Source organism: Ctenopharyngodon idella, chromosome 11 (assembly GCF_019924925.1).
Source record: "Ctenopharyngodon idella isolate HZGC_01 chromosome 11, HZGC01, whole genome shotgun sequence".
NCBI lineage: Eukaryota > Metazoa > Chordata > Actinopteri > Cypriniformes > Xenocyprididae > Ctenopharyngodon > Ctenopharyngodon idella.
In genome coordinates, this window is record NC_067230.1 from 1,782,290 (window position 1) to 1,799,031 (window position 16,742).

Below are 16,742 nucleotides of genomic sequence, written 5' to 3' on the forward strand. Positions count from 1 at the left end.
CACACAGGATACTGATTCCTTATCAACACAGACACAACAGAGACTGTAATCAAGTCAAATATTCTGAATATGACTCATTTAAACTTACATGGTACCAAAAGCAGACTGATGCAAACAATTATGGCCAGTGTAACACGACTTGCGGTGATTCCTTGGACTCCGTTCTCATTGAGTTCAACATGAACATATTCATGTTCAAGGTGGTCAATATTTTTGCACTTTGCGCTGTGATCAAATGACAAAAAAACATTTCAGCAACAAAATGTGGTAGTTTAATCTCATCAGCAACAATATATGTGCTGTAATGCAAGATTTTTCCAGGGTATTTTCACACTGCATGCTTTATATTCTGATTTAGACATTTAACAAATGCTTTAATAAAACAAGAATTCTTTCAAGAGTGATGAAATGAAGTTTGAAGCAATGGAAGAGATGCTGTATGACTTACAGTTGCTTCTGTAAATATTGCTTGGTGGTCTCGCAGGCCTGTGTCTGTCTCTCTGCGGCAGTTTGGAGCTGTTTGGAAGCGAGGCGTAAAGCCTCACAAGATGCCAACTCCTGGGCCTTCAGGGTCAAATTGTGCTCCAGGGCGTCAATCTGGTCTAAAATGATAATGGAAAAACTCTCTTCAGACATTAGGCTGCAACTCATAATGTTTTGTACTCAATTCTTTTATGTAATGCCAATAGTACGTAGCTCCTCACAAATTTAGCACTCCTCTTCAAACATTCCTCAAACAATATGCCAAACATTCTTCGAAAAAAAATCCATTGGCTTATAAGGCAATGTCTAGGCACGGTGTAACTTATCAGTTTGTTTCTTAAAAGGGGCCTTGATGATGTCAGAGCACTATTTTGAGTTGTAGCTTGTAGCTGGCTGATGTTGTTCACTTGCTGCTTTGTCTCAAATTTGACACTGGTGTTAAATTATGGCCTTGGTGTGAAACGTTTTTTTAGACATCACACCTATCCTGTTTTGTGAAAAGTTTTTCCAAAGCCAAATAACTTTTTCCAGATAACAACTTTATCAAGCATGTAAAAGGGTTGAGCAAGGCGATTTTAATCAGTGCAGTCTCTCTCACTTTTGTATTCCCTGTTATTTTCATATCTCATGCATTCAGGAGTCGTTTCCTGCAGTTGTTTAGTGGGCTAGGAAATCCTTTCCAAATTAAACAATATTCTGGACTTGAAATTCTTAATATAAATTTTGATAAACAGGACTGTTCCCTGCTGAGAAAAACAACCTTAGATGGTTTTCTGGTCTTAACAAATATGTAATGGTCCAAGTTAGTTTGAGTTGATCGTAGCTAACTTCTAAATCAGTTTATGATGTTCTTAAAGGGTTAGTTCACCCAAAAATGAAAATAATGTCATTTATTGCTCACCCTCATGTCATTCTACACCCGTAAGGCCTTCGTTCATCTTCGGAACACAAATTAAGATATTTTGATTAAATCTGATGGCTCAGTGAGGCCTGCATTAACAGCAATGGTACTTCCATTAAGATCCAATAAAGGTACTAAAAACATATGTAAAACAGTTCATGTGAGTTTAGTGGTTCTACCCCAATATTATAAAGGGACAACAATACTTTTTGTGCGCCAAAAAAAACTAAATAATGACTTTTCAGCAATATAGTGATGGGCCGATTTCAAAACACTGCTTCAGAGCTTTACGAATCGAATCAGTGATTCGGAGCGCCAAAGTCACGTGATTGATAGGCGATCCAAATCACTGATTCGATTCGTAAAGCTCCGAAGCAGTGTTTTGAAATCGGCCCATCACTATATTGCTGAAAAGTCATTATTTTGTTTTTTTGGCACACAAAAAGTATTCTCGTCGCTTTATATTATTGAAATAGAACCACCGAACTCACATGAACTGTTTTAAATATGTTTTTAGTACCTTTATGGATCTTGAAAGAGGAAGTACCATTGCTGTGAATGCAGGCCTCACTGAGCTATCGGATTTAATCAAAATATCTTAATTTGTGTTCCGAAGATGAACAAAAGTCTTATGGGTGTAGAACGACATGAGGGTGAGTAATAAATGACATTATTTTCATTTTTGGGTGAACTAACCCTTTAACTAGTTTAAGACGGTCTCCCAGCCTGGTCTGGTTGTAGACAGTTCCCACCCTGGTCAAGCTGGTCTAGATGTTGTCCGAGTCAGGTCAAGCAGGGGTTTTAGCTGGTTTAACTGGGCGGCCAGCTGGTCTCCCATTCTGACCAGCTGAAAACAAAAGTCTTTGAGACTAGTTAAGGCCAGCAAACTAGCTTAGGCTGGATTAAGTTGGGTTTTCAGAGGGGTTATACCAAAATAATGATAGAAGGAGCAGCAAAATCCTTTAAATTTTGTTATCCTGACACAATTGTAGAATACATGTACACTACCATTCAAACGTTTGGGGCCAGTAATTTTTTTGTTTGTTTGTTTGTTTGAAAGAAATTAATATTTTTATTTAGCAAGAGTGTATTTAATTGATCAATCGTGACATTATGGACTTTTACATTTTCACAAAAAATATATATTTTAAGTAAATGCTGTCCTTTTAAATGTTCTATTCATCAGAAATTTCTGGGGGGAAAAAATGCATCATGGTTTCCAGCACAACTGTTTTCATTATAATTTCATTGGTAATAATAAGAAATGTTTCTTGAGCACCAAATCAGCATATTAGAATGATTTAGACTGCAGTAATGGCTGCTGAAAATTCAGCTTTTCCACCACATTAATAAATTACATTTTAAAATATATTAAAATAGAGTGAAAGTACTTTAAAATAAAGTAAAAGTTACTTTAAATTGTAACAATATTTCAAAATATTACTTTTTTACTCTATTTTTAATCAAATATAAGAGACTTCTATCAAAAACATCTTTAAAAATATTACTGACCCCAAACCTTTGAACAGCAGTGTAATTTTTAATTATATTGAACTTGACAAAGTTTTCTGTGAACATAATACTTAAATGCACATTTGAAGTATATATAAAAAGTAATCTAACCAAAAATAGAAGAGTTTTATAGGAATGGTACCGCTAGTTAGCTCTCTTAATGTTATTATAGCAGCCACCGTAGATAATTCCATCTCACAAACAAGTCCTGCCTATTTGTTGTCTCTTCCGAGTTTCTATGGTTACATGGGAAAATGCATCTAAGAATATCGTCAGAGGGAGAGAGCGCTCCTTTCATGGCTTCTCTGATGAGAGGAAAAACTCTGATGTGAATTTTCCTACCTTTCTGCAGGCTGATTTCTGTAGTGAGGTTTCCCTCGATGAGTTTGTATTCCTCAATCTTGCTCTCCAAAATTGTGATGTTTCCAGTCAGAATGGTCTGTGGAGAAACAGAGGGTTAATTAAACATAAGTTCATAACCAGGGTGAGGTTCGGCCATGGATGTTCGCACTAAGACATTAAGGTGTGGCTGTCAGATCTCACGGGCGTGTGAGTGAACGCCATCACCTTCAGAGGTCAAAAACGGCATTTGACATAAACATGGCCACAAAAAAATCAAGACAGAACCTCTTTTATTACAATATAACGCCCTTAAATAAAAGAAAAATATTTTGGCACAAACATAATAACCCCAGAGACAATGTGAACATTATCAGGAAAGTTTTTCCAGGAAGAGCTGTGATTAATATCCTGCCCCCTCATTGGTCAAAAGCTGCGTTTAATCTTCAGATCATTTGATTTGGCAGATATTTGCATAACTGTTCTGATTTAACTCAACCTGACCTGTTCACAACTTCCCGTTGGGGCTCATTATGTAAAACAAAGCCAGTTTCATGTTTGAGTTTCATAAAATGTTCAAAAATGAAACTTAAAAGGCATGTGGTTTTTTTGTTTTTGTTTTTTTTGTTTTGTTTGGTTTTTCAGAGTAAAACATCTCGGTTATTATAACTCCACAATCTGTTATCTTATACTGAGGTTGAGACTAGAAGAAAGAGTTTTTAAAACAAACAAAACAAGGAGATGAACTCACAATTTCTTGCAACCTGTCATTCAAAGACAAATTCAGATTCTGTATTTGCTCCTTGTTCTGGTCGATTTGCTTCTGTAGGGTAGTCTGGTTCCTCCATCCCTGTCTCACCAGCTCCTCGAGGGCTCTTTGGTTTTTGACCCACACGACTTTTTCCTTGTCATGCTTCACCGTTAGAGTTTGCATCTCCTTGCGACACTGACTGGCTTCTTTCATATCAGGCGAAGTGGCCCATACCACAATAATAATAATCGAGATGATCGACCACAGGGCCAGGCAGGCGATCACAATGTTACGAGTAGTCTGAGAAGATTTGGAGTTTGCCATCCTGAGGCACACGGTCACTTTCAGGTTGGAGATGTCCGAAAAGAATAGGCTGGTGGGTGTGAGTCCAGCGAGAGACTCTCTTCTAAGTGAAATGAAACTTTTAAAGCGTGGGTTTCCCCTCCAAGCTCAGCTCAGGAAAGGGGAGTGGCTCTGCTCCTGATGTTGGGACCTGCCGTCCAGTTCCTCCACACTCCAAACACACAGCTTGCTGCAACGTGACAGCTAGAGGTTATCCTTGCCGTTACTAGGAAAACCAAAAGTCACCTCCCTCCTGTTTTTAGTGAAAGAGTGTGTTTCAGTTTCCATTCCTCGGTTCTGGGGAGTGTTTTGGCAGGGTTCCCAGCTCTTGGCAGAGCGTTACCTTTTTTTAAAAAAAAAATGTTAAGAGGCTCGGTACAGAAGCAACTCAGTGTTTCCTGAACTTTTGCCAAGCATGAAGTGTCCATTCCCCTTTTAGTCACACAAACACATACAGCAGCTTTTCGGAGTTAGAACTGACCTTAGGAAATCATCTATTTTTCTCTATATAAATAATATCTGTCGCTCACTTCCTCTTTATAAAGATATATATACTGGTATCTAGATATTGAATCTTCATACACTGCACATAAAAGCTCGAGAGTCATGCTCATTAAACATCAGCAGTTCTGAGCGGTGCGTGCTGGTTTGAGTTAGAACAGACCTTCGAAATTCTGCTGCTCAATATTTCCTGTGAGTGATGAGTCATCGGCGATGGGGTGATTACAGTATGCTGAAGGGTTGCGGCTGTTTCCATGGGCCACGGCCCCCCTTGTATTGAATTCCTGTGTTTGAATTATAAACTTTTGCAAGATTCTGGTGCATTTTGAAATAGATTTTGTCAGACTTGGGAAGATTAATAGCATCTGGTGGTTTTGCACAGTTCTGGTGGTGGAAGATTATTTATTGTGTCGTGTCATCCATCCATCCATTTTCCAAAACACTTGTTCTGTGGAGGGTCGGGGTTATTTCTGATTTAATTTAATGGAAAAAAGTAAACATTTAAAGCCTATTGTATCATATTTAAAGCTGCAGTCCGTAACTATTTTTGGTTAAAAATGACCCAAAATCAATTTTTGAGCAAGTACATAACCAGCCAGTGTTCAAAACTATCTCTTTAACTTGGCCCAATTCACAACGGTAAACTTAATAATGTTTTCTAATTCGAATGGTACTGGTAGGTTTCCGCAGGAAAATTCGAGCATGCCTCCATTAGTCTTTGCGTCATTACATCACGTCTGTTTACATAAAGAAGGAGTCCCAGTAGGCTATATCACATGTAAGGATGCTGCAGGTGACGAATCATTGATAGCAGCTGGAATAATTAAACTTATCATTTTGATAGCAGATTGTATCGTTAGAGATTAGACTGTACAGAAATTGATATCTACGGGTAACACTAATACACACTAAATTTCACGCAATACTCATGTTGTTAACATTAACAATTTGAAAACGAAGTATAACAAAAATAATAATTTGCACTGTTTGATGTGATATGAGCTAAGCGATTGTTAGATTTAATCACCATTGGTAGCGTGATTTAAAGTGGCAAATTTGTTATTTACTTGCTCAGATGACATTTTCCAGTGAAATTTCTTATTTTGGTCATACTTCTAAGACTACAGTCTGTGATTCTGAAGTACAGTATCCACTGGTGCTGTCCACCGGTGCGGACAGCCACACATTCTCCTCAAAACATTCATTCATCCGCGCTGAGGAGCCGTGCTGATGCTCAACCCATGTGTCACGATCACTGTCTGTTCCTGTCAGTTCCTGGACTCCACTTCCCATAATCCTCCCTTCCAATCACATGCACCAATCACCAATTGCCACACACACCTGCAGATCATTACCTGGACTATTTAAGACACACACACACACACACACACACACACACACCCTTGGCGAAGTCTTGATTTGCCCCGGTGATCAACTCTGAGCGTTTCCTTGTGGACTGTTTTCCCTGTTACCGTTGGATTGTTTATTCTCTGTGACCCTTGCTGCCTGCCCTGATCTTTGCCTGTTTCCTGGACTGTGATTGTTTGCTGCCTGCCTCGACCCTTGCCTGTCCCTGTTTATGTTCCTGCCTTTGCCCCTGTCTACCTGTGTAAATACTGTTCTTAATAAAGCTTGCAAATGGATCCCCGCTCTGCCGACCCATCATTACACCATGTAAAAATGATAATTCCAACTGCAATAGACCTTATGTAGCTCCGCCCCTTTTCAGCGCTGCGCTCGTTGTCTTTTGACTTCCAGTTTGTATTTCCACAGCGATCTTACGTATTTATGAATGAAGTGCTCGCTTTAAAATCCACTTCACCAGCTAATTATTCTTTGACAGCGATGCCATAGAAATATACAGAGCTACCGCGAAAACGGAAGTTCAAAGACAATATTATAAAGATGGCGGCGCGCTTGTTTCTCTGGCGCATAAGGTCTATAGGTTGTTTGCACATGACCTCATTGTTGCACGCGAAATGCGGCTGGAGGGCAAGGAGTGATTTTTCTATATAGGAATCCTATCACAAACTCAAAATTCATATGTTTTGCGTTGTTTATGGTTTCTCAAATCTATCAAATCGAGAAACCTAAATGAGCTTTTATCGTTTACGTAACTTATATTGTTTTTTAATTTTAAAAGTTGTCACCTTTTATAGCGTTTTGCGTCTGCTGATACTGAAATGAATATGGATACCTGCTTTCCTTTTTTGTTTTTGACTTGGTTAAATATTCACGTTCTTCATGGCATCGTTCTTAGGGAAGAGAAGATATTTTATCCCATTGCATGATAATTTTGTGTTTTCACTTTAGTTTTGTAGAATTCCGTTTACAATGTTGATCTGGTTACCGTGAAAACAGTGTCACGCGCTGGGCACGTGCTGCTGCTTCAGCCATCATAATATTTTAGAAAATGTCCAAATAAAAAAATGTGTTCAACAAGCTGACAGAAGTTGATCAATTTCTTTGTTGGAAGGGTGTAAATGTAACTGTAGTTTTAATGTTTTCTTTGTAAATATTCACTTTCCCATATAGCCACGGAGGAGAATCGGAGGGGCATTCAGCGGACAGACACCGTTTTCACAGTCTATGACAAACACAGACACACTATTTATTTATTTATTTTTTGTATTTATTTCAACAAATGACAACCAAAATCAAACCCATAGAAACTCGTGAACAGTTTTGAAGTGGCTGCGTGCAAGTTATAGGCTACTCATTCACAAGACGAGTGAGAGTCATACTCGCAAATGTAATGTTAATTATTAAACCAAACAAAATACAACACTTTCAAAAACACTCAGCTGTGATTATTTTATTGAGTGATAGGGAGTGGGTTCAATCAGTGACATTATTAGATTTGCTATACGGCGTCTTCCCGTCACCACCTCAACCTGCTTCCCTTAGTGTGTTTTTACACATAGAAAAGGCGAAAATTGTATTACACCGTCCAGTTTTTTCCCTGAACGATGATGTGAGCTCCTGCTGCAATTCTCGATTCAGCATAAATGACCTACAATGGCAACATTTTTCACAATCATGACAGAAAATCAAAAATACTGCCCTAACTTCGCTAGCAGAAAGGCAGCACAATATAAACAAACCCAGACCTGAAGATGGTGTGACGGCAGCTTTACATTTTCTATATCTACCTCCTCGATGGCAGTCAAGTCAATTCAATTCAGTAGAAAAATCGCTCCTTTTCATAACATAAGGTTCCCGTCCAAAATATGTTGTGATTTTCTGTTTATACCTTTCTAAACCAGCACAGTACAGACTTTTCCCCATCTCTTCCATTCTAATTTTTACTGCTTGCCCTCCACATTAATTTCACGCGTCACCAGAACCACGTGATTGCAAACAACCTATTGCAGGTTTCAAACAGAGATGGCGACAAAGAGGCAAAACTTATGGACTGCAGCTTTAATATGCAAATTCCTAAGGCCATTAAATTATCAGCAGTGTTGGGGGTAATGCATTACAAGTAACGTGAGTTATGTAATTAGATTACTTTTTTAAAGCTGCAGTCTGTAGTTTTGCCACTTTGTCGCCATCTCTGTTTGAAACCTGCAATTGCAGTTGTTTGCGGAATTATTATCTCTGTGTGCATTGTGCCTCGGCATGGCTCCTCAGCGCGGATTAATCTAATGTTTGGTGTCAGTCACCACATTGGTGTGGATACTGTTTTTTGGAATCACAGATTGTAGTCTTGAAGTATGACCAACGTAAGAATTTTCAACGGAAACTGTCTTCTGAACAAGTAATATGTCTGCCATTTTTGTTCTGACCAATTGAGAGGGGAAAAAACAAGGTGATTAAATCTAACGATCGCTTAGCTCGGATCACGTCAAACTGTGCAAATTATTATTATTGTTATACTTTCTCAAATTGTTAATGTTAACAACATCAGCATTGTGTGACTATGTGTAGTGTGTATTAGCGTTACCTATAGATCTAATCTCTAACATTAATTTGTCATACCATACAATCCGCCATCAAAATGATAAGTTTAATTATTGCAGCTGCTGTGAGAAAAGACTATAAATGATCCTTCTCACGTGATGTAGTGTACTAGCTGGGACTCGTTCTTTATGTGACGCAATGATATGCTCGAATTTCCCACGGAAACGCCCCAGTACCACCCGAATTATAAAACATTATTACAAGCTTATTGTGAATCGGGCTAAGGTAAGGAGATAGTTTTGAACACTGGCTGGTTATGTACATGTTCAAAAATTGATTTTGGATCATTTTTAACCAAAACAAGTTAGGGACAGCAGCTTTAAGTAACTAGGAAGGTAATGCATTACATTTAAATTTACAACAAAATATCTGACTTAATTTTTCAAACAACTGACTCAGAGATAATATACCTTGTTTTCCAATTTCCCATTTACAGACACCTCTTCTGTCCCTATGTTGAGAGAAATTTAAGTGCAGAGGTGTGCACTGTGTGAACATGATGGTTATTTTAGTTCAAGATTAAATTTAAGCACGCATTTACTCATTTCATTTCAATTCAGTACTCCTCAAAATTAATAAAAACAGTGAAATGCAAACTCAGAATATTACACAAACCTTCAATAATTAAATATCCTTCATGTATTTAATCATTATTAACCAATGTCTTTGCTGCTGACCTATGATCCATATAAACATTACATTTTGCTGAAGTAAGAGTGTTGAACTTCCCCTGCGTCCTATTCTTCTGCAATCCAGAATGGCAGCTTGGCTGAAATGTTTGTTTGAGCTGCACCCTCTAACTGTACAGATGTGAATTTGCAGTTCCTTTGCATTGCATTTGCTTATTCATTTCACTTATGAGAAAGTTCGGAGCCCCGCACATGACATGCAGGAAAAAAAGTTAATTGTGCACACGATTTACTAATTCGTTCCCTCCATTTATAGGTTGTGCGCATGATTTAGCAAATCGAGGGAACGAATTAGTAAATCATGCGCACGATTTAGCCTACTATTTTTTTTTTTTTCCTGCATGTCATGTGCGGGGCTCTGTATAAAAAAAGAGCCTTTACATTTGCCATAAATATAACTTCTTTTTGTTTTTTGTTATTAAAAACAAACAAGCAAGCCCAGGTGAGAAAAAGTAATGTAACATAACTCATTACTTTACATAAAAAGTAACTAGGTAATGTAATTAGTTACTTTTTAGGGAGTAATGCAATATTGTAACGCATTATTTTTAAAAGTAACTTTTCTCAACACTGATTATGTACATGATCAAAACATTTGATGAAACAAAATATTCCAAGGCACTTAAATGGTTAAACTAAAAAGCCTTTAATATGAAACTGCCCATAAGGAACATTTTAATCAACCAAGGTGGATGAAAACCATTAGCTCTGAATGGTATTACAATCTGTTAATTTCCGGAAAATTGAAGTAAGTAAATCACCTTTAACATTAGTAATTTTTAAAAATATAAAAATAATTTCAGACATTGAATACTCAAGGCTCAATTTCAAATTCTGATTTGTACCGTTAACACTCCCCTAGGTTAACCAGTTGTTTTGATGACTCACTATTTGCTAATAGTTAAAGAATGCTTGAGTGAACAATGGATGTTCTGATGACGCAAGAGTTGCAACTATGGCAGCTGAGAAGGCCAATCTTTGTGTTCTTTTTGAAGAATTTTCGGAGCCTGATGAAATCGGTATAAATACAAGTTAAATACTGCAAAATACGCTCAATGTTACAGTCACTGCCCTTGCTGTCCAGAATAAAAGAGAACATTCCAATCGAGTGAAGGGATTTGTGGAAACTGTGATCCAACCTCGCATTTCAGGATGAAAAGACAAACATTGAAGGATAATCCACTTCTTACATCCGAGACTGTGTTATGATCTATATGACCTTATTATTTTTATTGTGAGTATTAGGCTTATCATTATTGATTATCACTATTGTTGTGCTATGATATTGTAATATTTAACGTTACCATTATATAATCAGATGAGAATAGAAAAGTTTATGAAAGTGTCAATAGCAAAATATATAAATATGTATAGTATTTTTATGTTACAGTAGTCACTTTACATGGACCCATTGTGCGAGCTGTCTCTTCAATACCGCGTGGTTTATATACATGTTGTTGCTGATTGGGCTAACATTTTTGACACACCCACCAAACAAGAGAATACGTATCTCAAACCTGTTGCACACCATTGCACACCGTTTCCAGGAAACATGTCGTTCAACCCGGAAACCGTAGCAAAACGTTGCGCATCGTTTTGAGCTTGAACGTGCCCCAGGCACAATATGTGGAATACAATCAGCTCTTTATAGACAACAGGTGTTCAGCTTAATCAAACCGACTCAAGAAACAGATGACACATAATATAGCTAATTTTCCTGAATAATTTTGACATGCTTCTTTGGTAATTGATTAAGCAGACTTTCTGGAACATTATATCTCTGAAGAACCCTAACATGTCTTCTAAGTAATTGAGTAATTGCTGACTTTCAGAAGTTTCAGAGGGGGTATACTCATTTATGCTGTGCAATGTATATATTTTTTTATTTCGTTCGTATTATTTAGTTATTTTATGTGTCACCTGCTTCTTGAGTCAGTTTGATTAAGCTGAACACCTGTTGTCTATAAAGAGCTGATTGTATTCCACATGGATATTGTGCCTGATGAAGATCTGTTGGTCGAAATGTTAGTTGCATTGAATTAATAATTTATTGGAGCAGTTATTTTCAGTGTGCAGACTTTTTTCATCACTGTTCTTTTTTTTTTGTTGTTGTCCTGCACCTGAGCCCAATTTGGGGTTTTGGGATGTGCACTCCTTCTCAATATTTTTTGATTATAATGAGGTGGGTCATGGTAGTGAGAGCTCCCTTAAAGTGATTGGAATTGAATCTGTTCCATGTACCATAAGAGGAAATAGTTTGAAATGTCTTCTACAATGTGAGACATTTTGGATCTATACTCTCAAGGGTACCAAGTTACCTGGAGTGAATGAGGAAATTGATTTTTTATCATTTTTGGTAAAAATAATATAATTTATTCACTATAATTTATTCACTATAGTTTAAAAAAATGGTAATAAAGTATGACAAGATCTCAGTGTTAAACTGTGTCAGAAAAAAATAATCTTAATTATGTCAGATAACACTTCAGCAAAACATGGTCAGGTCAAAGTGCCTGAATAATTTTTGGTTCCAAATCTTTGTAAATTTTACTGGTAGTCCACTGTATGAAGAATTTTTGGGTATAATATGTCACAGTTTACTTTATTTTGCTATCCTCACTTACATAAATGAACTATAGTGTCCTGCACCCACTAGTACAAATATATTAAAAATATAAAAAATGTCTGAATAATTTTTGGTTTGACTGTGTGTGTGTGTGTATGTATATATATATATATACACACACACACACACTATATTTCCAAAAGTTTTGGGACGCCTGCCTTTACGTGCACATAATCTTTAATGACATCCCATTCTTAATCCGTAGGGTTTAATATGGAGTTGGCCCACCCTTTCAGGGCTCCAGACAAAAAAAAATCATTAAGGAGCCATTGGCTCCTATAGAGGGAAAAAACAGGCGCCAAATATTTTTTTTAAGAGCCACACAACAATGAACTTAAAATTTTAAATCACTTACTTTTAGTCATCCTGTTGTGTTTATATATGTCCCCTTTACAGTTTCAGCTTTTTCATCTTGTGACTTTTCTAGGAAATTAATGTCACTATTTTCACTTAATACTATTATAGTTTTTGTTAATATTTTGAATCTGATTAGATTTTTATATTTTCTGCTTTCATTTTTTGTTAAGTTTTAATTTTTTGTTGTTTTTAAACATGTCTGTTTAGTTTGTACAGATTTTTATTTTAGTATTAACATTTATTTCAAGCTGTAAAAAATGTTTTTAATGGTTTTAGTTAACTATAATAACCCTGATGCTAGTAAAATCTTCATATTGAATAATATGTGTCAAATAATGTTCTTAGTCCTTCCTTCCTGAAGCTACAACAGTTTACTTTGAATCACATAAAAATAAATGTAAATATATTGAAATAAATATATGAATATATAAAATTTGGTTTGTGTAACCAAATAACAAACAGTGGCAATTGATATACATACTGCTTGACTTTGATTACTTTGAAATACAGCGGGACTCTTATTTTGAAATGTCTGTGCTTTACTTTTGCTGCTCATTCAAGTTCAGATGAGGATTAAAAAATTACGTTGCTACCACCGTTTACAACACAATATAATATAAATAATATAAAGTAAACTTAGTGATAATTGATCAGCATTAGTTCATAATCAGTCGGTTGACAAATGTGCGCTAATCATTGAATGCGAGCTGCTCTGAAGAATGCGCAACAGTGCCATCTGTTGACTCTAAAACATGCACCACTAACATTTATTTAATGAAATTAATAATAATCACATTAGGGAGTATCGCGATTTGTTTTTCTATCCACAAAATATAAGACGCCTTAAAATGATCGTTTATACTCTTGTTATACTGTTTAAGGCACTGAAGACTTTTAATGACCTTAAATTTATCTGATGAGCATGAGCGGAGTGAAATAATGAAAATGATCAGCATGATTGATATTCAAAACGGTAAACATGCGATGCATTGTGTGTGTATCTGCAGTCTGTAGAGCCGGTTTTCCCTTTTGAATGACGAATTTAGATGAATTTATATGAAGAAATAGGCAGTTGTCTCCTTTATGCAGGAGCAGAACGTTGTGTTTTGCATTGACGCGAGGCAACAACATAGTCGGCTTTCATCAGCTCTAGTTCTTTGGCGTCTGTTTGGTGTATGAAATTTTTCCCTACCTGTTTATTATTCGGTGCTCTAACTCAGTGAAGCAGTATCTCATTTAATTATGTCAACACAGCAAATGATGGGATAGACTATTGGTCATGGAACACGCAAATAACATGCAAATTTTACAGTCATAACATGTGAATTTGTATGGTCGTCAACGGCGACCTCAGCAAAAATATCACTCGCAAATTAATATTTTTAGTCGCAAATGCGACCATTTTAGGCGTAGTCTGGAGCCCTGACTTTGCAGCTATAACGGCCTCAACTCTTCTGGGAAGGCTTTCAACAAGGTTTAAGAATGTGTTTATGGGAATTTTTGACCATTCTTCTAGAAGCGCATTTGTGAGGTCAGGCATTGATGTTGGGGAGAAGGCCTGGCTCGCAGTCCACGCTCTAATTCATCTCAAAGGTGTTCTATCGGGTTGAGGTTAGGACTCTGTGCAGGCCAGTCAAGTTCCTCCACACCAAACTTGCTCATCCATGTCTTTATGGACCTTGCTTTGTGCACTGGTGCGCAGACATGTTGGAACAGGAAGGGGCCATCCCCAAACTGTTACCACAAAGTTGGGAGCATGAAATTGTCCAAAATGTCTTGGTATGCTGAAGCATTAAGAGTTCCTTTCACTGGAACTAAGGGGCCAAGCCCAACCCCTACCCCTGAAAAACAACCCCACACCATAATCCCCCCTCCACCAAACTTTACACTTGGTACATTGCAGTCAGGCAAGTACCCAGACTCGTCCATTGGATTGCCAGACAGAGAAGCGTGATTCGTCACTCCAGAGAACACATCTCCACTGCTCTAGAGTCCAGTAGCGGTGTGCTTTACACCACTGCATCTGACGTTTTGCATTGCACTTGGTGATGTAAGGCTTGGATGCAGCTGCTCGGCCATGGAAACCCATTCCATGAAGCTCTCTACACACTGTTCTTGAGCTAATCTGAAGGCCACACGAAGTTTGTAGGTCTGTAGCTATTGACTCTGCAGAAAGTTGGGGACTTCTGTAAGCAAATTAGCTCAAAAGAAATATGAATAATTAAGCATAACTCGTTTTACTTAATTATAAATATATGAATCAGTTAATCAAATTAACTTAATGTAGCTGAATTAATATTACAATCAATTAATCGGTTCGGCCAGCGAACACTCAGTATTGATCATCTATCAACTTTTCAAAAAAGATATTTTCCGTGGCCACAGAAAAATATTGCTTTCTTAGTATGTAGCTGTGATCGTAATCATTATCAGGAGCATTGGTTTTATAAGCAGATCAGAATCAACTCGCAAGAATGTGCACACAAGTTTTATTTAACTAAATCACAAACACATAACTAAACTTACAAACACACACATACATGCATACAGTTTACCAAGGGAAAGAGACAGCTGAAGCAGAATACAGGAAAGCAAGAAGTTACAGCATTGTTTGAAATTCAGCAGATCAACAGCCTTGAGCAAACCATCAGTTTAGTTTTAACAGGCCCTTCTTTAAAAGGGATAAGGATACTTAATGTATCAAATAATGAGACTAAGTTTGATACTTGCATGTCTCGCCCATTTGAATTAAAACTGTCCTGATGCAATTTGTGGAGGCTCCCGTTGAATCTTTGCTGATATTGTCTTGATGAAAGAGAACCAGTTGGATTCAGAGGATCTTTGGTGAATGGAAGGTCTAGGCCGAAGCCTGGCACAAGCTTGGGGTTCCTTAGAAGCTTCTAATACACCATCATCCTCACATCAGCGTTTTCAGTAAAGGAAAAGAGAGAGTGTGATCTTGTGATCAGTAATTTTAAAGGGTGAAGATGTCACACCCTCTTGAGGTGTCTGAGCCAATAAGGAGTTGTCCTTTAGAGGGAGGTTTTACGAGTCTTTGTTCTGTAGCAAGATATTAGCATAAGACATTGGATTGGATGTATGAGAGAAGAACCTTCTAGATTCTTATAATACTAATGTGTCACAGAGTTAGCAACATGTAACATTAATTAAATAAATTTGCAACTCTGAAACATTAATACCAAAATAGTTCAAAAGAGAGAATTAATACATAGAATAAACCCTATAAAAGGAAAATCATGAGAGGGGAAAATTGGATACACGTTTATACATTTCTCATGCGGTTATATATAGGATTAAGAGGGTTTATTTGTCCTTCTCAGAAAGAATGAAATCAGAGTCACAAATTCCTGATGGTCATAAAAAGTTCTTATCAGTTTTCTTGTGTCCTGTAACAGGACTCCTAGTTCTGTCTGTGTGTTAGCTTCATGTGGGATGCTAGTTGCAGTTTAGGGGGATGGGTTCACAGAACTTTGAGAGAGTGAGTTTCTGGATTATTCATTAAATATAATGAATAATTGTGTGTCTGATTGGTCCAGATGCTACACTTCTGCACACTGTGCGTCTCAGCATGCGCTGACCCCGCTCTGTGATTTTATGGCTCACCACTTCGTGATTCAGTTGCTGTTGTTCCCAATTGCTTCCACTTTGTTATGATACCACCGTGGAATGATTGACCGTGGAATATTTAGTAGTGAGGAAATTTCACGAATGGACTTATTGCACAGGTGGCAACCTATCACTTTACCACGCTTGAATTCACTGAGCTCCTGAGAGCGACCCATTCTTTCACAAATGTTTGTAGAAGCAGTCTGCATGCCTAGGTGCTTGATTTTATACACCTGTGGCCATAGAAGTGATTGGAACACCTGAATTCAATGATTTGGAGGGGTGTCCCAATACTTTTGGCAATATAGTGTGTGTGTATATACAGTATCTCACAGAAGTGAGTACACCCCTCACATTTTTGTAAATATTTTATTATATCTTTTCATGTGACAACACTGAAGAAATGACACTTTGCTACAATGTAAAGTAGTGAGTGTACAGCTTGTATAACAGTGTAAATTTGCTGTCCCCTCTAAATAACTCAACACACAGCCATTAATGTCTAACCCGCTGGCCACAAAAGTGAGTACACCCCTAAGTAAAAATGTCCAAATTGGGCCTAATTAGCCATTTTCTCTCCCCGGTGTCATGTGACTCGTTAGTGTTACAAGGTCTCAGGTGTGAACGGGAAGCAGGTGTGTTAAATTTGGT

At 37.3% G+C, this 16,742-nt stretch overlaps 1 long non-coding RNA gene across 2 annotated transcripts in view; it reads right to left on the reverse strand.

The window, feature by feature from the left end:
* Nucleotides 1-16,742, reverse strand: part of LOC127522729 (uncharacterized) — a 31,856-nt gene that overhangs the window by 543 nt on the left and 14,571 nt on the right. The window contains exons 2-5 of one of the 2 annotated variants that reach the window (XR_007932663.1): nt 3,987-4,581; nt 3,239-3,335; nt 449-602; nt 89-225 (exon numbers count right to left, since the gene is read on the reverse strand). This is a non-coding gene — a long non-coding RNA (uncharacterized LOC127522729). Of the gene's footprint in view, nt 1-88; nt 226-448; nt 603-3,238; nt 3,336-3,986; nt 4,672-16,742 lie in introns of both variants that reach the window. The other variant, XR_007932662.1, reaches the window with a different exon arrangement.